This window comes from Amia ocellicauda, chromosome 4 (genome assembly GCF_036373705.1).
Source record: "Amia ocellicauda isolate fAmiCal2 chromosome 4, fAmiCal2.hap1, whole genome shotgun sequence".
In the NCBI taxonomy this organism is placed as follows: Eukaryota; Metazoa; Chordata; class Actinopteri; order Amiiformes; family Amiidae; genus Amia; species Amia ocellicauda.
The window spans coordinates 48032716-48058727 of NC_089853.1; the positions used below are offsets into that span (position 1 = coordinate 48032716).

Here is a 26012-nt window from a genome sequence, read left to right on the forward strand (position 1 = left end):
TCCCACCTATTTCTCCTTATAACCACATTGTGCCACTGGGCTGCGTGACCACCACTGCTCCATTACAAAGAGGTCTGTATTCAAAAAGCAGAGTTGCTAGATTTATGTATATTTGACTTCAGCTTTTTCCTGAACATTGGTATTCCCTTAATGTAGACTCTTAATTATATATGTATTACTTTTTTCCCTGATTAAGATGTTCATATATAAAAGTAATTTGAATAAATATATGTAGTTAGCTAATGGGGGTGGGGGGAAGGGATACACAAACAGCGCATCTGTACCTTGGCAACACTGACTGTTATATATTAATATTTATGTAACTAGGGAATTATTTGACAGAACATAATCAGATTATCTCAATTATAACTAGTGGGGTTCTATTCCTAGGGGGCAGATATTGGATAAGTGAAGTACATTTTGTAAATTTCATTAAAAGTTTGGTTTGTTTAATTAAATGATTTTTTCATGCTGCGTCATTCCAGAAACTGTATTGTTACATAGTAACTTTTCATGAAATATGTGTATTAATTTGCACAATTAACAATTTGTGGTTTGAAAACCATTCAGATCATTACAAAGGTTCATACATCACTATCATGGCAATACAATAACCCCCCCCCAATTAAATTCTATACAGCTAATGACCTCTTTAAAAATGCTCATGAGGAGTGGGTCAAATTATAAGTTATACATTCAATTTAATGTCAGAATTTAAACAATTTAAAAAAAAAAGTATAAGGCCAATTTCCTATGCTCTCTAAAAGGTAAATATAAAATACAATTCAGGGCTACACAATCTGGATGCCTTCTAAAAGGCTGAAAACAAAGCCTTTTCCAAAACTAGGGTAGCATAACACACAAACTCCCCCTAACTTTACAAAGTATTCCAGTCATCCTGCAGGGCAATGTGCTTTGTTTGCACATTTTCCCTCCCGTTTGAAGCCTGTTCTCGTTAGCACTTTAAACATGAAAAGCACAAAGCACCAGACAGCCAAAAGGCCATATAAGTATGCCTCTGAACTACAACCATCAGTGCTTAGGAATATCCTCTTGATTACTAAAGAGGTGTCATTGCTTAATGACTGCAACTGGAAAACACAGCGTGAGCAAATTGGTGCCCCAGCGCGTCGAAAGCTTTGGTGGAAGCTGCATAATCTGGAAGAAATCACACAATATGTCTGTCTTAATGAAGTTGCTGCGTGATTCATGCCTCTGTTCGGTGTCTTTTTAATACACTGTCATACTGTGCTGTTCAAATCAAAGAGAGATCAGGGAGGAAGGCAAGGGAGCGCAAGGACGTCTGACGGATGGAAGGGAATCCTCGCAGGATCTGCCTGCGACAGAGCTGGCGACTGGAGAGGATCGGAGCTGAACCAATTAGGTTTGGCTCCCGCAATAAAGAGAATTACAGCATCAAAGAGAATACCTTCATCTGGCAGGTCTGAGGCGAGTCGACAGTGTCAGAGACATTGTGTGGCCGGAAAAAAGAGGAAATGCTCATGAAGCCTTATCACCAAACATGTTATGACAACTGAAGACTGGAAAAAAAGACAAACATAAGAAGATAGTTTCCCACTGTGTGCTTCAAAACTCATGTAGCAGGATCCAACCCTTTGACAGATGTGTTCCACCTCACCCCTGCCTGAACCATGGTTTAAACTTTTAAGATATCATTTACCAGAGAGGACATCGAGCCTCGTCTGTCAATTGCAAAACGAGATGACTTGCCATTTCCTTTTTTTTTTTTTCTCTCTTCTGCTCTCTCAATTGTTCCAGTAATGGATATAGAGGAAAGGTCTTTTGGCCTTGCAGATCATACAAACATGTCAGTGCACTTTATAGTTATTTATATCCTCATAATGTACAGGTCTTCGATAACTCAAGAGGCTATGCTCAAATGCTGTGCACTTGCGTATGTATGCTATATAATAAAAGAGATTTGAAAAAGAGATTGTTCACTCGCCAATCAGTCTCATTGACAATTTACATCATTTCAGGAATTCAGAAGAATGTATTATCAAATAACTTCAGTCATATCAGCTTACACAGCAAAATAATATATTAAAAAAGAAAAAGCTGCAGCCTTGACCAGCTATCAACCTACTTAAAATGCAGAGAGATGCTGTATACCAGACGTCCTGCAGACTCGTTTTCCATGACTGAATTTGGTTACAGCAAGCCGGAAGACAAGCAAATTAATATTCCCGAGCAATTATCAAGGTATTAATAGGTTCCTTTCTGTTGGAAGTGATACCTGACAGTTCAAATTGTGTTTAAAACTTGGAATATTTCCAAAACACCAGGTGAGGTTGTGTTTTAATAAACCCTACATAGGAACATGCTGGGGTTCAGCAGCCTGTGTACGAAATCAAGTTACCGTAATCCACTTTTGTTTTCCACAGCTTCGGGGTTGGTTATCCATATCAAATCCTACTGAAATCAACTTTGCGGTGCATCAGATATACTGTTCCAGATTTCATTTAGACACTACTATAAAATGTCTATTTTACACAAAAAACAAAGCTCATAACCCCAGATCTGTCCAGCAGAAAGAGATATGGGGGCAGGGAGAGATTGAGGTTTCAGCTCACAACTTGTCATTGCTGTTACTTTTAATACTGCCGTTATTAAAACAAAAACAGAGGAGTGCCAAAAAATCAGAGAAATATCCACGAAGGAAGTCTAGTTCCAACAATCCGAAGGCTTCTGTTCTTGAATGTTTGAGTAAAACACATTGTGCTCCAGTCCATCTCAAAGGTAGCAAGCCCAAAACCTAAATTCACCTTGACAGGCTGTAATCTGCTAGTGATGACAGATTTGTCCAACTTCCCTTCTCGTGAATCTGTATTCTAAAATGCGATTTGAGTTCAATGACTCAAACCTTCAGACTATGGTGCAGCCACAGTCCCACTGTCGTTGGTTGGCTAGACAGACAGTTATCAGCGTCGTCCTTTTCAAATCGAATGACTTATCCCATCTTTGAGGATATAGCAGCATTTTCTAAATGAAACTGAGGGAAATGAAAACTTTCAATATAAAATTGATAATATTTGATGGATTAACATGAGCATCTAGTAGGTTTGATGTATTTGAGTATTGCCTTACCTATAGTGACTAGGACTGGGGAGGGAGTGACACTCTCCAAGTTTGGAACTGATCAGGAATGATTTCTCCTATAAAAGAGATTTTAGGATTTGGTAACGAAAAACAAACACCAAGCTTCCGGCCAAATGAGTCTTTAAATGTTGCTAATAAGGAATAAGTAAGCTGTATGGGATTTTTCCAGTTCCATCTATCATATAAGCGTCTTTTTAACACTGTAAAATCTTGTCATAAAGTCATTATGTTCAGTAGTGCTTTAGCATTAACATCTTACTGATTAATACATGTTTTCATATTGTTCTTACCAATCATACTGTTTCCCAAAGAAGTCATATGCATCAGATTCATCACTGCCATTGTCCCTGACCATGTTACACATTGAAACATGTTTTTTTGTTTTCTTTCTTTCTTACAATCTTTTACTGTTTGGTCAAAAGTGCAGGGAAGGTGTGCTGGTGTGGGAGAAAGTGCCGGCGCTCCATAACTGAAAGTCAGATACAGTGCTTGTAACGCTGAATCTATCTAATATAATCTGCAAGGATAATTAAGTGCATTTTAATAATGCATATAATTAATGCTATATATCCCACTCTCCAAGATAATAAATGCTGCTTTCTGAAAGTACATATGTAATTAGTAAAACACTATATTTGGGTGAATTACATGCAACTGTAATTTTAATGTATTTACTGTGTCATTGCATTCCATTAAAAGGGAAATGATATAATTTGGGGGCAAAGCAATTAATCAATCCATGGTACATTTCCACACATGACATTGGCCAAAAGGGGAGAGCGTCTGTAAATCTTTCACCAGCTGGGTACGGAAATGTTTTTTTTTTTTTTTTTGGGGGGGGGGGGGCAGAAATTATAGCGACTTCCAATCCTACAGAAAAACTAGTATGTACAAAACTACCAATTCTTAATTGAGAGATGCTTAGATTAATATGAACTCACACCTACAGTTAGGCACGATTTTTCACCTGGTGTCTCATCAAGTGTATGCTTGCAGTTTTTGTGGTAGATGCAGTGGCCATAGCCCAGACTGTCATAGTGGGCATCACCCCCAAAGGATCATTGGCCTTCTTTATGGCCTTAAATCATCTGTCGGTGCAAGCTGTTTGTGCATCCAGAACTTTGCCCCCATCCCATGGAGACATTTGGCAAGGTGCCTGAAAACAGTGGAGGGTGAAATACATAGCAAATTCATGTTCTGTGGAAAATAAATCATCATATCACTGACAAATGACAACAATTTGCTGGGCATGAGTTAAAGTTCTATAGCATATAGTTCTTCCAGCACTGTTTCACTTCAATTTTGCATCAAAGACCTTACCCGAGAGCAGTGGTTTTTATTTCAGTAATTGCAAAGCTGAAAATAGCAAATTGGCTTGAAAAATTATATATTTTCTTTCCATATGCATTTTTTTTCAGAGCAGTACTAAAATGACAATTTTATATAATATTATCACCCCCCTCTTTCTCTACTCTTTAAATGCAAGTTTGTGTAACAATCTCTCTCCACCACACATAAATCTCTTCTGTTGCTGAAAAGGAGAAAAGAATAACGCTGTCTTCAGAGTTGTTCCCACAGCCGTGCACACACCAACACTTCATCTTGTCCATGAAAACCATACTTTTTATGAAAAAAAGAAACGAGAAACCAAAAAACAGAACATTAATTCAAAATGAAAACAAAACAGGATCACAAATGGAGTCACTAACACATCTGATTACCTTTTCGAAAGTGCACTTTGTAACTAGGCTGACAAGTGCACACAAAACTTAATAGGGTACAATCCTTGACAATAAATCATCATTATATTATACAAGCGCCAGAAATCCCCTACTGCAATTAACCACACAGGACATTAAAAGAAGCACGCGCCTGGTTACAAACCACGCAAGAGTGAGGAGGACCAAACCTTAAACCTGTCCCCTCACCTCGGCCTCCAGATCTCCCAGGAAAGCCAGACATGAGGTGAACTGCGCGCGGTGCTTGATTTGGTGGATCAGGTGTCAGCATACCTTACAAAGCCCAGGTTGAGCGATGAATAATGCATTGGCTGCTCGCTCGCTCTCCCCTGGTCGGGAACATTGTGTTTCGCTGTGATTTGAATCACCAATGCTCTATTATCTGCCAGTGATTCAGAATGCAGGGGTACATATTGGGATGTGTAATTATGCAGCTAATGAATAGAAATTGCATATCTACATCTCAACATGGGGAGGATGCATTAATGTACATGTCAGCTTGCCGTGTGCATGTCTGCAGTGTGTTTTAGTCTTCAAAGTACTGGAGGGGAAAGGGGAGGGGTGGTCGTTCAGTAGCTTTTCATATTTGCAGCCTGACTAAACCCACTGCAAACACTATTATGTCAGAGTACATCCATGTAAGTCAGGCTAGACATCCACAACTGGCCATCTTCGACTTCACACGAATAAGGCCCAAGGTCGCCCCATTCACATTTATGGACTGAAGGCCGCCTTCGTGTGTTCACAATCAGACTGAAAAAACACCCAACTGCAGCCAGCTTACTTGAAGTAAGCCAACCATAAAAATAACTATAAATATTTTCATTTTTCATATTTTTACTTTTATGGTTACGGTCCTTAGCCTGAATATGGATTCAAGGATTCTAGTGGGGCTTACTGACTGGCGGAGTGAGGAGACTCGGGCGGGGAAGCTGGGCGTGCGGGCCCCGTGGTGGACGGGCACTCTGCTCAAGGCAAGCTACTGCTGAAGGGATTGTTTCCTGTCCGAGTTCCTCAATTTGCTGGTCTCCCCTGTTGCCAAGGTGTGCTGGGGTCCCCCCACGGACCACACCCTGGTGACAGACCGAGGAAGAGGGGGGTGGGGGCCAGTATGGCGCAGTGTGTATCAACCACCACTGAATAAGAGAGCTGGGGATCTGCAGGGGAGTGTTTCATGCCATCATCCCCATCAACACCCTCTGGTCAGTTATTAACCCTGCACAGTCAGATAGATGCCCATTTTGTGAGGAGAGCAAGATGTTTTTATATTGCAGCTGGATAAGACCCCTCTTGAGGGCTGTAAGCAGTGATTGTAATGGTCTTAAACTGGTTGTCAATGGTTCTGTTTGTATATACACTCACCTAAAGGATTATTAGGAACACCTGTTCAATTTCTCATTAATGCAATTATCTAACCAACCAATCACATGGCAGTTGCTTCAATGCATTTAGGGGTGTGGTCCTGGTCAAGACAATCTCCTGAACACCAAACTTAATGTCTGAATGGGAAAGAAAGGTGATTTAAGCAATTTTGAGCGTGGCATGGTTGTTGGTGCCAGATGGGCCGGTCTGAGTATTTCACAATCTGCTCAGTTACTGGGATTTTCACGCACAACCATTTCTAGGGTTTACAAAGAATGGTGTGAAAAGGGAAAAACATCCAGTATGCGGCAGTCCTGTGGGCGAAAATGCCTTGTTGATGCTAGAGGTCAGAGGAGAATGGGCCGACTGATTCAAGCTGATAGAAGAGCAACTTTGACTGAAATAACCACTCGTTACAACCGAGGTATGCAGCAAAGCATTTGTGAAGCCACAACACGTACAACCTTGAGGCGGATGGGCTACAACAGCAGAAGACCCCACCGGGTACCACTCATCTCCACTACAAATAGGAAAAAGAGGCTACAATTTGCACAAGCTCACCAAAATTGGACAGTTGAAGACTGGAAAAATGTTGCCTGGTCTGATGAGTCTCGATTTCTGTTGAGACATTCAGATGGTAGAGTCAGAATTTGGCGTAAACAGAATGAGAACATGGATCCATCATGCCTTGTTACCACTGTGCAGGCTGGTGGTGGTGGTGTAATGGTGTGGGGGATGTTTTCTTGGCACACTTTAGGCCCCTTAGTGCCAATTGGGCATCGTTTAAATGACACGGCCTACCTGAGCATTGTTTCTGACCATGTCCATCCCTTTATGACCACCATGTACCCATCCTCTGATGGCTACTTCCAGCAGGATAATGCACCATGTCACAAAGGTCGAATCATTTCAAATTGGTTTCTTGAACATGACAATGAGTTCACTGTACTAAACTGGCCCCACAGTCACCAGATCTCAACCCAATAGAGCATCTTTGGGATGTGGTGGAACGGGAGCTTCGTGCCCTGGATGTGCATCCCACAAATCTCCATCAACTGCAAGATGCTATCCTATCAATATGGGCCAACATTTCTAAAGAATGCTTTCAGCACCTTGTTGAATCAATGCCACGTAGAATTAAGGCAGTTCTGAAGGCGAAAGGGGGTCAAACACAGTATTAGTATGGTGTTCCTAATAATCCTTTAGGTGAGTGTATAGTGTTCAGAGTGGGAAAGAGTTGCATGGGAGGCAAAAGTTAGCTAATTTCACCCTGGAGCTAAAATGGCCATTTACTGTATAAAACAAGAAAAGCAAAACTAAAGACCAGAAGAATGTAGTAAACGCTTTATAAAGGCCATATTATTAGAGTACAGCTTTTATTTTCTTAATAAGGACCTTGAGTCTTTACAGAGACTGTGGTGCTTGGATGAAGCTTGCTCTCTCTCTCTCTCTCTCTCTCTCTCTCTCTCTCTCTCTCTCTCTCTCTCTCTCTCTCTCTCTCTCTCTCTCACGTGAGAAGCAGCATGTGACATGTAAGGAATAGTTCTACAACTTCAGAGCCTATTAAAGAAGTAATCTAATTGTTGCCCGTGTTGTCCATGTGCAGAATGGATACAGCAGGACTCTACATAGATGAACCTGTTACAATGAAGTCGCTTCCCAAGAATTCCCCGCTGCGTTTGAAGGACTCTGCCTGGCTGTGTGTGGCAATGTGGACGAGGATCTGCCTATGCACCTCTCCGCCTGAGCCTGTTGGCCAGCCTGCCTAAAATCTGGCACACAGAGGAATCTGGCAAGTTGTAAATGAAACAGATTGCAGAGATAATTGTCCTGACCTTTTTCGCTGGAAATCAGGAAAAAATCACTATACCCTCAACCCCCCCCTTCAATAAATTAAATAAAGAAATCCATAACTCTTTATTTATTTTTATATGAGGGAACACCAAGCTGTGAATCCTCTAAGTGTTACAAAACAACAAATTTGAGAAAGCAAAGCCTTGTATTTAATTTGTTTTTCTTAATACAGGAGCAAACCTTTCAGTGTATCAGTGTAATATTATTTCTCCTTATGTTAAAATCATGAAAGCTATTGAATTTTCCCTCAAATCACATTACATATAATCAGCCAGTTATTAAATCTAAGATGGCCACCACACCATATGGTGGCTTGGCCCCTTAATTATATAATGTATTGACATATCTGCTTCCTGCTTATGACTGAAGCTCAAGACATGTACTTTTAGACTATACCAGTTAACATACACTCACCTAAAGGATTATTAGGAACACCATACTAATACTGTGTTTGACCCCCTTTCGCCTTCAGAACTGCCTTAATTCTACGTGGCATTGATTCAACAAGGTGCTGAAAGCATTCTTTAGAAATGTTGGCCCATATTGATAGGATAGCATCTTGCAGTTGATGGAGATTTGTGGGATGCACATCCAGGGCACGAAGCTCCCGTTCCACCACATCCCAAAGATGCTCTATTGGGTTGAGATCTGGTGACTGTGGGGGCCAGTTTAGTACAGTGAACTCATTGTCATGTTCAAGAAACCAATTTGAAATGATTCGACCTTTGTGACATGGTGCATTATCCTGCTGGAAGTAGCCATCAGAGGATGGGTACATGGTGGTCATAAAGGGATGGACATGGTCAGAAACAATGCTCAGGTAGGCCGTGGCATTTAAACGATGCCCAATTGGCACTAAGGGGCCTAAAGTGTGCCAAGAAAACATCCCCCACACCATTACACCACCGCCACCAGCCTGCACAGTGGTAACAAGGCATGATGGATCCATGTTCTCATTCTGTTTACGCCAAATTCTGACTCTACCATCTGAATGTCTCAACAGAAATCGAGACTCATCAGACCAGGCAACATTTTTCCAGTCTTCAACTGTCCAATTTTGGTGAGCTTGTGCAAATTGTAGCCTCTTTTTCCTATTTGTAGTGGAGATGAGTGGTACCCGGTGGGGTCTTCTGCTGTTGTAGCCCATCCGCCTCAAGGTTGTATGTGTTTTGGCTTCACAAATGCTTTGCTGCATACCTCGGTTGTAACGAGTGGTTATTTCAGTCAAAGTTGCTCTTCTATCAGCTTGAATCAGTCTGCCCATTCTCCTCTGACCTCTAGCATCAACAAGGCATTTTTGCCAACAGGACTGCCGCATACTGGATGTTTTTCCCTTTTCACACCATTCTTTGTAAACCCTAGAAATGGTTGTGCGTGAAAATCCCAGTAACTGAGCAGATTGTGAAATACTCAGAGCGGCCCGTCTGGCACCAACAACCATGCCACGCTCAAAATTGCTTAAATCACCTTTCTTTCCCATTCAGACATTCAGTTTGGAGTTCAGGAGATTGTCTTGACCAGGACCACACCCCTAAATGCATTGAAGCAACTGCCATGTGATTGGTTGGTTAGATAATTGCATTAATGAGAAATTGAACAGGTGTTCCTAATAATCCTTTAGGTGAGTGTATATTGATATAATAATGAGCCAGTGGAAGATTATTTTCATTGCAAAAGCCTCCAGAAGGGAAAACATGAGACTGTATTACAGCATGATGTATTTTTCCCTCTACCTGGATAACTGATTTATCCTTGCTGGTGGAATATAATATAGTGCAGTACAGTACATCTGGGAAGTGATTACCAATAGACAGCTGATCCACTCACTATCCACACCTGAGAGCGTTCTGGCTGATGGCAGCACAGGCAATGACAAATAAAACATGTCCTGTGTAGTGGGTGAAAGGGGAGAGGAAGACAATTTGTTTCAATAAGGCAGGAGCACATTTAGCTCTGAAGGGGAAAAGGAAAAGGAAAATCACCCTATGAGCATGCCCTTCACAAATCCTCTGCAGTTCTCTCTCTCTGTTTGACAATGTTTTTGGCTATCGAATAAAAACAGCGTAAACCTTGCAGCCAAGTTGTTTTGGTACTGATTCTATTTTGTTACACATCCTTGTACAACTAAATCATTCTACCCCTATTTTTCCAATAGTTATGTCACCTAATTCCTTATTCAAATTAAACTCACAAGCATAAAAAAATATAATTCACAGCGGAAACACTTAAAAACATGATGCAACAAAGCACGTCTTTTTCAAATAGAGCTTTGTGTTAATTTACATTTATTCTGGTCAAAGTTTAAGGGCAAACATATTTTGCTGTTTGTAGGTTGCCATTTCAAAGTCCATTCCATGCTTGCATTCTTGCTTAGAGCACTATTTTCCACCACAGGATCAATCTTTCTATCCAGTGGAAAGGCACTATCAAGTATCAGGTTGGTTGAAAGTTTGACTGAATCTGAGCTGAGCTAAGTTCGAAATACATTCAAACTGTGCGTACCAAGATATAACACGAGACAAAAATAAAAATGGATTGATCGTTTGGTTGATTGACTGTTCCAAGAACAGAAAATCTGAAGTGCAACTTGTTCTGTACAGCAGAATGGCTGAATATAGAATTTTAAATTCAGACTGGATGAATCCATTTATAAAGTAGTCTTGCACAAAAACAACAACGTTTAACTAAATTTACAGAAATCACAAATACAAATGCATACAATAATGTATGGAACATGTTTGAAATTATATGACAGGAAAACATTGTATTACCTTTCAAAATACATCAGATGAATAGCATTGCAACAAGAAGCAATACACTAACAAAACTTCAGTGCATTCAATAGATCTTCACAGATTTTACCCATAAACACCTCTCTCTCATGGTAGGTCTAGAAAGATTGTTTTTATGAAAAATCATGCTGCTGGGTAAACATTATTCAGCAGTGACTGGAGAGATTGGCCACCTCGCGCACAGTACAACAAATTACACCCAGTGCCTCTTCATTTTGATATGTGGATTATTATGGAGAAATTGAGAGACCTCTGACCGGGCCTCCAACTGTGAGGAGGCTAAAGAGTTATCATGTTAAACAGCTGTGACATCCAGCGATCCCCAACATGAAGCAAGCAGGACGAGTTACAATGACAAGATCGCACAGTTAACAGTGCGTTTATATGCTGGCACATGGCTCTCGGCTCTCTGCTCTCGCATGGAAAACAATGGGTTCTTGGCCATCAGCAAGGCCAGTGACAGCGAGGGGCCAGCAATGCATTACAATCCTGCAGGACACACATACGTACAGCTGCTTAACCACCAAGATCTCACACACCCCCCTGAGAAGAAGCATGCTTTCTCCAACAAACCTGCTGTACTCCAGCGTGCAACCAAGACAGGCGAATCAAGTAATGATTGAGGTTGCCCAGAGGTGAAAACAAAAGCTTCTGCGACACAACTGGACAGTCAAATACCATACTGACACCAAACATGTTTTCCAGGCTTATTTTCCAAATGATTTTCTACCATTTTCCCATCTTTCTTTCAAGGTAGGGACTGGAGAGACCTTACACCCTAAAAGTAGTGGATTACCACTTAAAAACCCTAGCAAAGCGGACATAATTACAACTGACATCACTTCTATATTGAATACCAATTTAAGCAGAACATAACCTCCACCTTAAAAATGGTAAAGCATTTAAGAGGATATTTGCACAGTAGGGAGATAAAAGCTCAATGAACACATTTACATAACCAAACAGAAGCACATTTTAATGTTAAAATATATTGTTTAATTTCGCTGTCCATTTCCATCAATAGCAACTCATGAAGACTTGTCTATAATGAGCTGTTTATCTGCTTGTAACAGGCAACCAAGGTTACGGAACTACAGTAGGCCTTGTCAGATAACACTTTAATTAAACTACAAAATGTTTATCTCCTAAAGTGGAATTATGTAATTTTATTTTAATTGCCTTGTAATACTGCCCCCCGCCCCCCCCACACTCAAGACACACACACCTAATTATGTCACAAACCATGTACGTCCTCTTCAGGATATAATTTGCATTTTTCCCGAATTTGAACAGATGATACCCCACAGGTTGCAAATCAATTCAGCTTTAAATTAATACAACTTTTAGTAGTTATTCATCTTTTAAAAATAAAAACAAAAAATGGCCTCGGAAAAGATATATAGCAGCAATTCAGTCGCTGGGTGATAACTGCTGCTCACTGTATTGCTTATAAATAAATACATTAAAACAAAATTAATTTCAGTAGTTTACAACCCCAATTAAGACTTGGCATGAGCAATTTATATGAAGGCTTTGGCTTTACTCACTTGGCTGAGTGGAACAACAGCCTGGCAGAATGAGCCGGACCATCGGACCCCCCCCTGCTAAGAGGAATGAGCCATGGAGCGACTGCAGGGGCGGTAACGGAAGGAGTTGGAATCCGAAACGACGAACTCAAGCGGTGCGTGTTAGAAAGCTAGTATTTATCGTTTATTGAGCGGAAGTGGATGTGTGGAATTGGGGTTGTTTGCTCCCAAAATTCCAATCATTACAATATAATGCACTGCAGACACCACATTGATCCCTAACAGTGTCAGACTGCAAAACCCACTCCTGGCTGAAATACAACCCGTCTGTTACAATACATTATCAGAAAATGGGTGTTTTGCTGTACAAAATCACACCTTGGCCCATTTATCTTCTATTACTTGTATCTGCTTGTATTTATTTGGTTATCTATACTCTGTAAAATACTGTGTGTTCCAATTCTCTTTCAGTTCATTCAGCCTATTAAGCGGGAATACAGGATCAACTGTATGACTCGCTGAAGTCTCCCATTTCCACTGCTTTGCAATGCTGCTAGCCTTCCTTGGTGAATTCATTGGTTTTGTGCTTTTAGTGTTTCAGTCTGGATTAAATCAAAACTTCAACCCCACACGCCAAACTAATTCCAACCCTTATACCTCAATGCAAGGAGCAGCTGCCATCAAGAGACACTGTTGGAATTTAAGTTTATTTTTAGCATTGTAATCCAGACAGTCACAATGCAATGTGTTATCTAACTAGAAAATATCAGCATGCTGCATTAATTTCTATTTAAATTAATTGAACTACAAATTAGCAAACACCACATTATTGAATATACTCATTCTAAATAACCAACAAATTATCACGGACACAAATAGGGAAACAAACCGCAGAATTGTTCAGACTAATGGGATCATTAACAGTTATTTAAGTCCTGCTCAAACCACCTATTTGAATGGTGTTTTCTGGGAAAGGGCAAACATTATTGAAGAGCGGCTGCAAGGCTCTATGGGAAGAACAAGGGAATCATTCACCTGGCGAGATACCCAAATAAATCCTGAAACAAGTGGTTATGCTCCCCTCTCTAGCGTGTTTCTGCAACGTCCTCCTACAGTGTTGATTAAATCAATACAAATTCTTGCAGCTGCGCCTCAATTTCAACCAATCAATCATCTCAGGGGCAGTGATTTTAATTAGAGGTCTGTCTACCACATCTGAGGAACATGAGCTCCTCATCTCTCAGGCCTGAAGCAGGGGTCCTACTCTTTCTGAAGTATCATTTTCCAGGACATTTCAGCAGTTTTCCAAAATACTTTTTTGGTGTACCTAACCCCTGACATCCTCCACACCCTTGCACCTTTCCAATGACTGTTTCCTTAATTAACTCAATAATATGTATTTCGATTAGTTTGATGACGAGAGCAACCAGACTTATTCTAGGTCTGAAGGAAATGTCCTACTGAGAGACTGAGGGAACTGAACCTTTTCACCATGGACCAGAGGAGACTACATAGGGACTTGATTCAAGTCTTCAAAATCATGAAAGGCATCGACCACTTCAAACCAGAGGAGCTTTTCCAGATCAGCAGGGACACACACACCCGGGGACACAAATGGAAATTGGGCTACAAGGCATTCAAGACAGAAAACAGGAGACACTTCTTCACACAGAGAGTAGTCACAATCTGAACAAACTCCCCAACGATGTGGTTGAAGAGACAATTTGGGAACATTTAAAATCAGACTGGATAGGATCCTTGGATCACTCAGTTATTAATGGACACCAAACGAGCACGATGGGTCGAATAGTCTACTCTCGTTTGTAAACTTTCTTATGTTTGTCTTATGTGCTTATATGATTACTGGTAACAGTTATCAAATCAGGTAATGCATGTAAGATGTAATATTATACGCAACCTTTGGTTAACCTGTTAAGTCAATTGAGAAACATTTGACATTTGGCCAAGTGTGAAGGAGCTGAAATCGCCTGACGGCAGGGTTGTCTTGCCATTAAACGGCACCCCTCCTTCACTTTAGACCGATTAGTCCACTAAGGACTATTGCAACATATACACAAACCTGTAGCCACATATCGCTATTACTGTTATGAAGTCGAGCTGTTTTTGTTTCTGCGCAAAATGAAAATGCAATTTTTGTTTATAACGTAAAAGAAAAAACTTACCCGGTTACATGAAGAAATATAAGCCATCGCATGCAGGGTGCACACTGTGTGAGATGGGGCATATTTTAATCTTGTTAACTGATACCGGGTTGCGTGATAGTATAAAACTCTTTCAGGGTATTGATTTTATGACTGTTTGCAACTTCCGCAGTAAAAGGTAATGTTTAAAGGAGCGCACACGCGCACATGATCGTAATTTACATCGGAGGCTTGGAAAGAGAAGTGATGTGTATTGAGAGGGGGGAGTCAGTAATAGTGTTCATGGGAGAGTTTACTGTGAAGGACATATTGTATCCCTGGCAGAGAATGGTATGATCTGGTAGGAGGAGCTTTGACATTATATAAAAGGGATCTGTTGTCCAGCAGAGAAAAAGAGAGAGAGAGTGAGAGAGTGAGAGAGTGTCTGCGTGTCTGCGTGTCTGCGTGTCTGCGTGTCTGCGTGTCTGCGAGTCTGCGAGTCTGCTTAAAACCCCAAATCTAAGTCAACACAAACCAAAACGACCTTGTTTGGTTGTGATTCCACTCTCTGTTTATTGAGTGTATTTTGTTTTGTTTCCAAGTTATTTAGTGTTTCTTTTCATTTACTTTGTCCTATTTCCTGTTTTGTTCCTGTGTACTGCTCATCTTTAGTCTTCTGGGCATCAAACAATCTTAGACTTCCTGCCCCTTCAGTATTATTGCACAAGGCTCCACGCTTACACCAAGTCAAAGTTCTGACCTTAATCCAATTGAAATGTTGTGGTGTGAACTGATGCGAGCAGTTCATGCAAGACAGAACAAAAATATCAATGACTCGATGCAGTTCTGTAACAAGGAATGGGCCAAAATACATCCAAGACGATGTGTGGGATTGGTACAGGATACGTTTGGCTGAAGTGAATATTGGATAAATGTGTTCAATAAAGACTTCACAAATATATATTTGTGTGTGTTATTTATTTAATCATATTCTCTTGATCTATTAGTAGATCTTTGATGAAGATCAGATCACATTTTAGGTCAGATCAATCTAAAGTGTTCACAAACTCCCTTTCACCACCGTCTACAGAAGGGCATTTTACAGAAGCAATCTGAGTGAAGTGCCTTGCTCAGTGGTATAACAGGAGAGCCCCAGCTGGTATCTGAGCCCACAAACTTCCAGCTCCCCAACCAATACTCCACACTGCCACATGTACTGTAAAATGTGAGGCTAGATCAACAAGTGTATGAACTGAAACCAGCAGAAACAGCAGCACTCCGATCTTGCAATTAACATGTTTTAATAAGACCGTGATATCTGTTGGGATCAAAAATTGTAACATTCACATCTCTCTGCCTTGGCTCTATATTGCTTAGTTTTCTCAAACAGAAAAAGCCAGCACCCATTGCTTCATTGTATAGCACTGTGGCTCTAGGTATTTGTCTCTAGTGGTTACAGGGGAGTACTGCAGGATAAAGGCAAAAAAATTAAAAGTATGCAGTTTTATGCTGAATGATTATAGATCCAGATACCATATACTGTACTGCACAAGAAAAATGCCTGTAGTTGTAAGATTTACAGTATATTATGGGTAGGCGTTTGGTATAATGTTTTAAGCACTGATATTAGTCACCTGCTCAATCGGTCATGCCTCAGTTCACTCTTTGACTGAAGCCCCTTTCACACTAACATCCTCCACCCTGAGCGATGGCTCACCCAACTCGTGGGGTGGATTGTGCTGACCCAGATCTACCCAGATGTGCGTACTTTCACACTAACAAAAAGCATAACCCAGGATGGTGAGCTGGTGCGAAAGGGGCTTTACACACTGTGAAACACACTGATGTGCTCTATCAGTGTATAAATGTGTGCTCCTGAGAGAGTTAAGCTTGGCTGGAAATTGGCAGAAATCTAATCCTGTCTGACACCTGAAATGAGCTTCTGATACCCACCAATCACAAAGTGCATTCCCAGGATGGCAGGTTCCTACTTTAGACACATGCAAGACACCTCTGGCTAAACCGGAGTTTTAAGGAAATGTTTAGCTCTAGGTAAAGTAAATGATAGGAGATAATGCCCTTTGCTCTGGCTGGCCTAGCTGGCTTAAGAACCTATTTACTGTGGTGGAACTACTGTATTTGATGTCCTATCGGAGGCCTGGTTTGCTCAAATTAAAATATATCAGTATCACATGTTAGCATCTTCTTTGTGTGCATGTTAATAGTTTGTGTAGCTGCTGTGCAGGACAGTACCACCTCACAAAACTCAGATTAATTACAGCAATCGTGCATCATTTCCATTATGCATGGTTGCCAATTGCAAATGATTCCAAGTATGTACAATGCTTTTTCCCATATAAATGATGACTGTATTGATTTTCTTTTTTTATTATTATATCATATGCTTTTGCCACTTGAAATGTTGTGAGGTGTGCTACTGTGCTTTCTAATGCATGTCTTAATTAAAACTGGCTTCCTCATAATGAAAAGTGAATTATCAATCAATGGATCGAGTCTGTGCCAAAATCACGCAATGGATTGGAATATCTGCTAATTGGGTCGTACTGAGCATAAGGCACTTGGGTTTAGGTTTTCATTAGAAATGTCCATCTTACAGTTAACACTCTAACTGATGTAACTGCCCATGATATTCATTTACACAAAGTATTTTCACATGCTGTCTTCTCTAGAGCAGCTTGGCAAGTAGCAAAGGAATAGCAGCTGGAGAAGCACACCGGTCTTTCAACGCACAACACTTTGATCTGAGCTGTGTTAGAGTACACAGACATATATGGAAACTGGTAAGGTTCCTGCTGATTGACAGGTCCCTGATAAAAAATATATATATATATAAAAGAAGAAACTATTTTCCGGCAACGTATGTTATGCAATCATTCCTTGTCCATTTACAATTGCAAAATACACGTGCATATACACTCACCTAAAGGATTATTAGGAACACCATACTAATACTGTGTTTGACCCCCTTTCGCCTTCAGAACTGCCTTAATTCTACGTGGCATTGATTCAACAAGGTGCTGAAAGCATTCTTTAGAAATGTTGGCCCATATTGATAGGATAGCATCTTGCAGTTGATGGAGATTTGTGGGATGCACATCCAGGGCACGAAGCTCCCGTTCCACCACATCCCAAAGATGCTCTATTGGGTTGAGATCTGGTGACTGTGGGGGCCAGTTTAGTACAGTGAACTCATTGTCATGTTCAAGAAACCAATTTGAAATGATTCGACCTTTGTGACATGGTGCATTATCCTGCTGGAAGTAGCCATCAGAGGATGGGTACATGGTGGTCATAAAGGGATGGACATGGTCAGAAACAATGCTCAGGTAGGCCGTGGCATTTAAACGATGCCCAATTGGCACTAAGGGGCCTAAAGTGTGCCAAGAAAACATCCCCCACACCATTACACCACCGCCACCAGCCTGCACAGTGGTAACAAGGCATGATGGATCCATGTTCTCATTCTGTTTACGCCAAATTCTGACTCTACCATCTGAATGTCTCAACAGAAATCGAGACTCATCAGACCAGGCAACATTTTTCCAGTCTTCAACTGTCCAATTTTGGTGAGCTTGTGCAAATTGTAGCCTCTTTTTCCTATTTGTAGTGGAGATGAGTGGTACCCGGTGGGGTCTTCTGCTGTTGTAGACCATCCGCCTCAAGGTTGTATGTGTTTTGGCTTCACAAATGCTTTGCTGCATACCTCGGTTGTAACGAGTGGTTATTTCAGTCAAAGTTGCTCTTCTATCAGCTTGAATCAGTCTGCCCATTCTCCTCTGACCTCTAGCATCAACAAGGCATTTTTGCCAACAGGACTGCCGCATACTGGATGTTTTTCCCTTTTCACACCATTCTTTGTAAACCCTAGAAATGGTTGTGCGTGAAAATCCCAGTAACTGAGCAGATTGTGAAATACTCAGAGCGGCCCGTCTGGCACCAACAACCATGCCACGCTCAAAATTGCTTAAATCACCTTTCTTTCCCATTCAGACATTCAGTTTGGAGTTCAGGAGATTGTCTTGACCAGGACCACACCCCTAAATGCATTGAAGCAACTGCCATGTGATTGGTTGATTAGATAATTGCATTAATGAGAAATTGAACAGGTGTTCCTAATAATCCTTTAGGTGAGTGTATGTACTTACTTATGTGGTAATAATGTCACTATGAGTTAAAGTAGGTTGTACTTAAAACTCATATTAATTCTTGAATATGATGTGCAATTACTAAGAATTTAGCCAATAGGAGAACAGGAAAATAACTTTTATATGATTGGAATTGCCTTAAGCCAGTTCTGTGGCAGATGCAGGTTAATTAAAGAATACATTAACTTGATGTGCCTTAAAAGGTTTTTTTTTTTTATCAGCTGCTATGTCCTAGGAATAGCAAGTTCCTTAATATACCTTGAAGTACAGGACTCACTGGTCATTGACCTACTCATTATCTCAATAACTACCCCTCACCAGCATCTGATAGGCAAGAACAATTTAGTTATACGGAGATGGAGAGAGACAGGAAGAGGTAGACTGGGGTGGGTGGGGGGGATCATTTATCTGGACAGGTTTCTCTCTAAAGATAATCTCTGCGAACGTCTCTGCAACTCAAATCTGAGGATACCACTCACAATTTGTAATATCTTTAGATTTCGTTTTATTTAAAGACTTTAAATTCTCTGGAATGACACTATCTCGGATTCATCTGACATAATCCAATCTGCATTCGCAATCAGGGTGATTCAAAGCTTTTTCCCCCTGCGGGGAATTTGAAACCAGTTCTCTAAGTTTTGAAGGTGCAGAAAATACACAACAAAACTATTACAAATATTAAACAAAACACACTATACCTCCGCCAACACACAAACACCACACTAATATAGTTCAGGATTTTAAGATAAGAACCACCTTCCCTTATTGTATCATACATTCTCAATAAGAAAATAGCACACTGTCAGTGTCCAGAAAAAAATGTAATTAAACAATTAGGCAGCTTGCTTAACTGCACCTTTCCTTTACAATAAAACCACCACCTCCTCCTTCTCTCCTTCAACAGCAGAACCAATATATTGAGACAATATACCACATTATTAATACTAAGCATCTCTTACAATATGCACTATCCAGGACAACCTACAGTTTATACAAGAACCATTTGAAAGAATTACAAAGTACAGTAATGCAATCAGTACAATATACAATAAGCTAGTACGAACAAGTTAACAAGTGCACAAACAGTAACAAAATAACAATTTTTGTATAGATTGGAAGCATGGGAAAGTATGGCTCTACAGCAAACTACAGTTTTTAGTATTTGTTTTCTAAATACTGTAAATATATACTGTCAAGGTTTCATTCATGTGAAGATAACGGTTCTACAAGCAAGGAGTGAAGAGGACCCTCTGGGTCTTTTCTAAACAGCCCCGCATGGCCCCTGGGGACCCCAGTTTGAGACCCACTGATTCCCAGATTGAACACAAAGAGAATTAAATAGGAAGGGAGAGGATTGCATGTCTGTGAAAGAAATACAGCCTGAGAGAAGGCATGGAAAAAAAACAGCAGCTCAATGACATTTCTCTCCAAAATCCCTTTAGTCTCTTCCAAATGGGGAGGGAAAGCTGTACTTACTGGAACACAAAGTCCCAGCCCACCCCCCTGGTCTTAAACACTACTTCTCAGGGGAGAGGATGGGTGGAAAGCATTAAGTTAAAAAAGCTGCTGTGTTGGAGAAACAAAAGCAAATCCATGCAGTCTTATTATAACTCATCACATCCTAGCATAAAGCATAATCTCAGCTCGCAGTCATCAAGGAATCCAAACACGACCTCAGCAAGATCCCATCCATGCACACAGCTGCACACAAAAAAAACAGTATTATACATAGAAACTGGGGAAACTTATCAGGATGCTCTAGTGAGTGGTCAAGTGGCAGATTTATACTGTAAACCGCAAAGCCAGAATCAGCCTTCTTAAGCCTAAGAACAAGGCCATCGCAAATGACAAGCTGTCTGCAAGCTGGGATGCAAATAATGCCGTGCCTGCCTGTGACTGAGCACCGGGAGAAGTAGCCCTATTTAGCAAGGCTGACTCGCTCGGTTCAGCCCCCACTCACTGCCTGCTTTTCAGTGCTGGAGACACTGATGTATCATCCAACTCATCGCGATGGGTCTTGCTCTGGTGAAGTGCTCTAAATCACAGAGAGCTGGGAAAAGTAGCAGTGGGTGCTAAAAATAGTAATTGCTCCTTCTTTACAAAAAAAAATCTAGCATCTTTGAAAGCAAGACAAAAGAGGACGTAAGTCAATATATGAGTTCAGAAACTTCACCAATCAGACTGAAGACAGGGATGTAAACCCCACATCTAATAAAACTAGCCTGCTTTTTTCCATTTTTTATATCTCAAAAACAATAAATGAGTAATTTCCAAATGGATCAATCCTTTTTTATGTTCTTTTTTTGAGGAGTTGGGGGGGGTGGGGGAAGCACAGATTCGAATAAATCAGAATTATTAATGTATTTGCATTGCTTCCTTGCACAAAAAAAGGGAAAGAAATGTCTCTTAAGTGTTTAAATGGAGGGAACAGCGCTTCTGAGGGCAGCCAGGGTATTTGGCACAGTGCTAATTTAAGAGCAAGGGTGACAGGACAAGACGCAGTGGAAACGTACAAATTGTTGGACCAGATTAGCGCCCCCAACGTCCTCTCTTTTTTTTATTCCCTGGTAACATTTAACAAACCCTAGGAGGTTAACTTAAAACATTACATACAGGTACAGCAAGGCATATTCTGGAAATAAGGATTTTTTTATGTATTTATTCCTGAATACACCTTGACACAAGCCCCTCCACTACAATGAAGCATGAGTCAATTCACATTTTACTAGCTCCTCGTTATAGAGAAAGCACCACTATCCAGTTGCTGGATATTTCACTCATGACAACTTATTTTGAGAAAATCTGCATTGATAAACAGGGTGATAGTATTCAAATGTTGTTTCTACTTCATCGGTACCATTTGTACAAGAGTCTGTAGCCAATGATAACTTAAATGGATGCAAGTTTTCCAATGGGAGTTGTATGTATCCATCTGTAGTAATACAATGGAAAACAAAAACAGCAAAGTTGCAACAATGCCTCAATATTAATGATCCAGATTTAAGCAATATACACCAAACACGATGTGTAGACTCTTATATTTAAACCATGAACAGTGAGCTGAAAAACATTGTTCACCTGCACCTGCTTTCCAGACTATTTTCCAGACTGTCAGCGAGATTGTACGAAGCCTTTTCAAAACATTTACAAAACATATCATGTTTTTGTAAGACGGCCTACTAATTTGATGCCAAACAAGATGGTGAAACAAGATCATAAATGCTAATATTTATTCTTTTTCAATTGACATTTTCTTAAAAAAAAAAGTAATGCTTACAGGCTCTGCTGAAAACAAAAAACACAAAAATGTACTGGAGTGGATTTATCTGGAGGTTGAATTGTTTTGCAGGTATTGTAGGGTGATATACACAATGTGAGCATTGGAGGTACATTAACCTGCAATGAACATGGCCTGTCAATAAAACCAGGACATTTTTCCAGTCTGACTGGGGTTATAAATCAAGATTAGTTGCTTTGGCTATGGGAAGGTAAATCTACCTGCTGCCAACTTCCCTTCACTTAAATAAACAGGAACAGCAACTTTCTGCCCTGCAGTCCACAAAGAGACACCCAGAGGTGAAATGAATTTAGATGTTTTTGTCCAGTTAGACCTGCAGGACCTGAAAAAGCCTGATCCATCAGCGAATTGTCAGTCTGTATTACAATTTGTATTTGTCTGTATTACATTTGTGATAAACATATCAAGTAAGGAAATCAACTGTAAGAAGATAAATGGCAGCAGAAAGTGGGCACTCTCTCTCTCATACCTATGGGGCGAGGAGGGGTGGGCAGTGGTGCTTCAGGTGGGAACATGTTTTGAGACCAGATAAGTTCCTTGTTACTTATGTTTGTTTGTGCCGGAGAGGAAAACTACTCTTGAGAGATGTTTCTCAATAGGTGCACTACAACACATGTAACCCTTCAGAAGCACAGCACTAAACAGGAGTGCTGTGTCCAAGCACTGAGCAAGTGCATCATAAGCAGCAACAGCATGAATATCACTACACTGCCTATCACCCCTTTTCATTCTACCTTTAGCACTTAAATATTTTTTTCTCCAAACTGATCAGTTATTTTATGTTTTTCCAATACAACATGAATCACGTTTTTACTTTTTACATTAGTTCGATGAACAGGACTAATTGGATTTTATGTATTTGTGTGTTTGCATTTCAACTTCATTTCAACAAATCTCTCAAAATGGCAAAAACTCAGGATCTGATATAGCCAATCTATATTTCACGATGCTCTACCTAACCTAGTCCACAAACCAAGACATTCATGCAAATGCACATCTCACCACCTTCAAGTGAATAAATACATTAAATAATATATATCTCTACAGCAATATGTCCCCTTAGAAGTAAGAATCCTCATGTTTTGATGGGAAATACATCTTCAAGTCAAGTTTTGCTGGGAAATCTGTCACATCCCCGTTATTACATTATTTGTTATTTAGCTGACGCTCTTATCCAGGGTGACTACATTTGTACCCATTTATACAGGTGGGTATTTTACTGGAGCACCCCACCCTGGATTTAAAACCACAACCTTCCAGCTATGAGTATAGAACCCTAACCACTACACTACAGTACTCCATAGTTCCGATTCCAATTCCTTACATATGCCACAATAAAAGAGAAATATACATCCCGTTTGTCTGACTTTCCTTATCTGAACACTGATTTAGCATGTCGAAATTCAGGGCTTGAACAGTAAATTAAGTTATCGCCGCTGACGAATGTATACTGCCCCGGCTATCAGCGATAAGAAAGTGTGGGACAGCTCTGCAGCAGCACCCGTCTGTAGACTGTGCATTGCCGTTTACATCCTCTGATACATACATGCAATGAGAGGAGCTGAGACGCTTTGAAACACAGCCACCTGTGCATCCACCATTACTTTCCATATATCTGGTAAAGAACGAATGAATGCTGTCTGTATTTTAAAAATATAAACCATACCATAAAAGGCTAGGACAACACCTCCATCAATGCATTATCCACGAAGATAGGACCAGAAATGCAGACTAAATCATATATGGATCACAATTCGATATTGCATAAACTGTAGCGCTTCCCTAAATAATAGCAATGACAATAAAACACGCAACACTGAATTATAGTTTCACCTTGTGTATTATTGCCGAAAACCTCCATACTGCACTAATATTGCGACTGCTAGGAAGAAGCATGTACAAATTCCACTATTCAGCATTAAATACACCAATAGAGAGAAGAAACCATGATTATACAGTCCGTTATTTTATAATAGGGTTGTATTAACCATGTACACTACAACATACTATACCAAATCACCTCCCATAATCATAATATTGTGCGTCCCGTAACAACGTAGTCCAAGCAACATTTGAAGAGGGGATGTAAAGCTTTTTTTTTTTCAAAAAAAAAAAGAAATTGGAAAATTGTGTAAGCAGCAGCCAACGGATTTTTTTTCACAGTTATATTCAATTTGTTTGTCTTAATCTAGACTGTTTTAACCCATAAACATACAGCACTGCTTGGTAGCCAACATGCTATAGCAAACTAATTGTAGAAACCGGAGAAAGGCTGAAAAGAAAGGTTTGGATTTGATTCAGTGCTGGTGTATAAAATGTTACATATACCTCTTGCTACAAGTCAATTAATGTCATTACGCACAGCAAAACAAATTCGTATTCGGTACAAGCGATATCTATAGGAATACATAGATTTTTTTAGAAAATTCAAGTTATACAAAACAGGCAATCAAAGCTTCCTTGGAATGCAGTCTTATCTGATCCTCAGCATGCAATTTCAATAGGATATTTTTATACGCAATCCAAGCACTAACAGGCTTTAGAATTGATGCAAGTTAGGGTCTTTGAATACTCAATTGCAAAAGTAAGAATTAAAAAAACACATGCGCAATCCTTGTACACAGATTTCTAAAACAGCTCAAATTGCGAAACAGAGCATCACTTAAATGAAATATGCTTGTATACAAAACAAATAAAAAGTGAAAGTCTCTTGTTTACAATCCCATATATTAAGACGACAAGCTTTGGCACCAGTGTCAGTGATGCCAACACGTAGCCCGCACTGGACGCCTTGGTCGCGCTCCTGTAGCGCTGGTTTCTGCAGTTCTGCGCTGGACCGCGACCCTTTACTGAGCGTACTGTTGTCAGTGGGGTTGTGCGCCGCTAACTGAAGGGGGGATAGGCTGATCAGTCGGTGGCAGGTGTTTAGCAGGATTTCAAACTGCAATAAAGTTTCAAACAATCTCCCACTGAGCAGCACAACGATGCCGATTGAAGACGACGAAGAGAATCGAGTCTTGGGATTAGTTTATTACACTTACAACCAATTTACAAGCAAGACAGTTTTTTTTTTTTTTTAAGTTGATTGATTGCAATTGACAATTGAAAATTCGCAAACATTTACAAATGCATTTGCGCCTACAACCAAAAAATGACAATACAAGAAAGAGCCACTAATTCACCAAATAAGCACTTTCCGACAGTCAATAGTGATCCAAAAATACAGCAAACACGAATTGCAATGGCTACCTTGGGGTCAATTTGGAAAAATAACGTCAACGAAAACTTCTTACATTTAATTGCATGCACAGTAGTTTCTAGTAGTTTCAGCATATATGCATCCCTGGTACAGCCCACTATTTGAGTGGGGGGAAAGCTCAAATAAAAGCACTTATTTAAAAATATATCTGATGTCACTTGGTCTGGTTTACCTTGCTGTTGCGCGAGGGATTGTGAAGGATGTGTAGAACGGGCTCCGCTATGGGCTGGTGTCTCTCGCAGGTAAAAAGCCTGGCGTCATTCCCCAGCAGAGCTCTCCAAAACTGTAGGTTCCCTTTGCGCTGCGCTGGGCTGAGAGACTGATACACTCCTATTCCTCCTGCAGCCAAGCTGGTATTGGAGAGAGAGATGGAAACACAGAGCAGCAAACGAAGCTAGTCCAGCCCCTTGTGGCGAGAGTAAGAATTCAGAAAGAATGAGAGAGAGTAGGAGGGCAGAGATGCGGGAGGGAGGAGGAGGAGGGGGGGATACCTTGTTGCTCCGAAAGCTATTAACCATTTTTTCTGCAACAGGGGCACAACCTGCTGTGGTCGTGGAGTGCACTTTGCATTAGAACTAGAGCAATATAGAAAAATCCCAATGCCAGTGTGATTGTACCAAATTCATAGCACATAAAATAGTAATAGATATGCCGTCCCAGACGAAAACATTGGCACATTTCATTTGAAACAACGGTATTCACTGATTCATTTAGTTTAACACATATTTAGGTGTCTATACTTATTAATAAATTAT

General features: G+C 40.3%; 1 long non-coding RNA gene across 2 annotated transcripts in view; it reads right to left on the minus strand.

The window, feature by feature from the left end:
• LOC136748674 (uncharacterized) overlaps nucleotides 1-25601 on the minus strand; it is a 119721-nt gene extending 94120 nt beyond the window's left edge. The window contains exon 1 of one of the 2 annotated variants that reach the window (XR_010816606.1): nucleotides 25430-25601. This is a non-coding gene — a long non-coding RNA (uncharacterized LOC136748674). Of the gene's footprint in view, nucleotides 1-14576; nucleotides 14722-25429 lie in introns of those variants that run through there. The other variant, XR_010816605.1, reaches the window with a different exon arrangement.
• Between the last annotated feature and the right edge of the window lie 411 nt (nucleotides 25602-26012).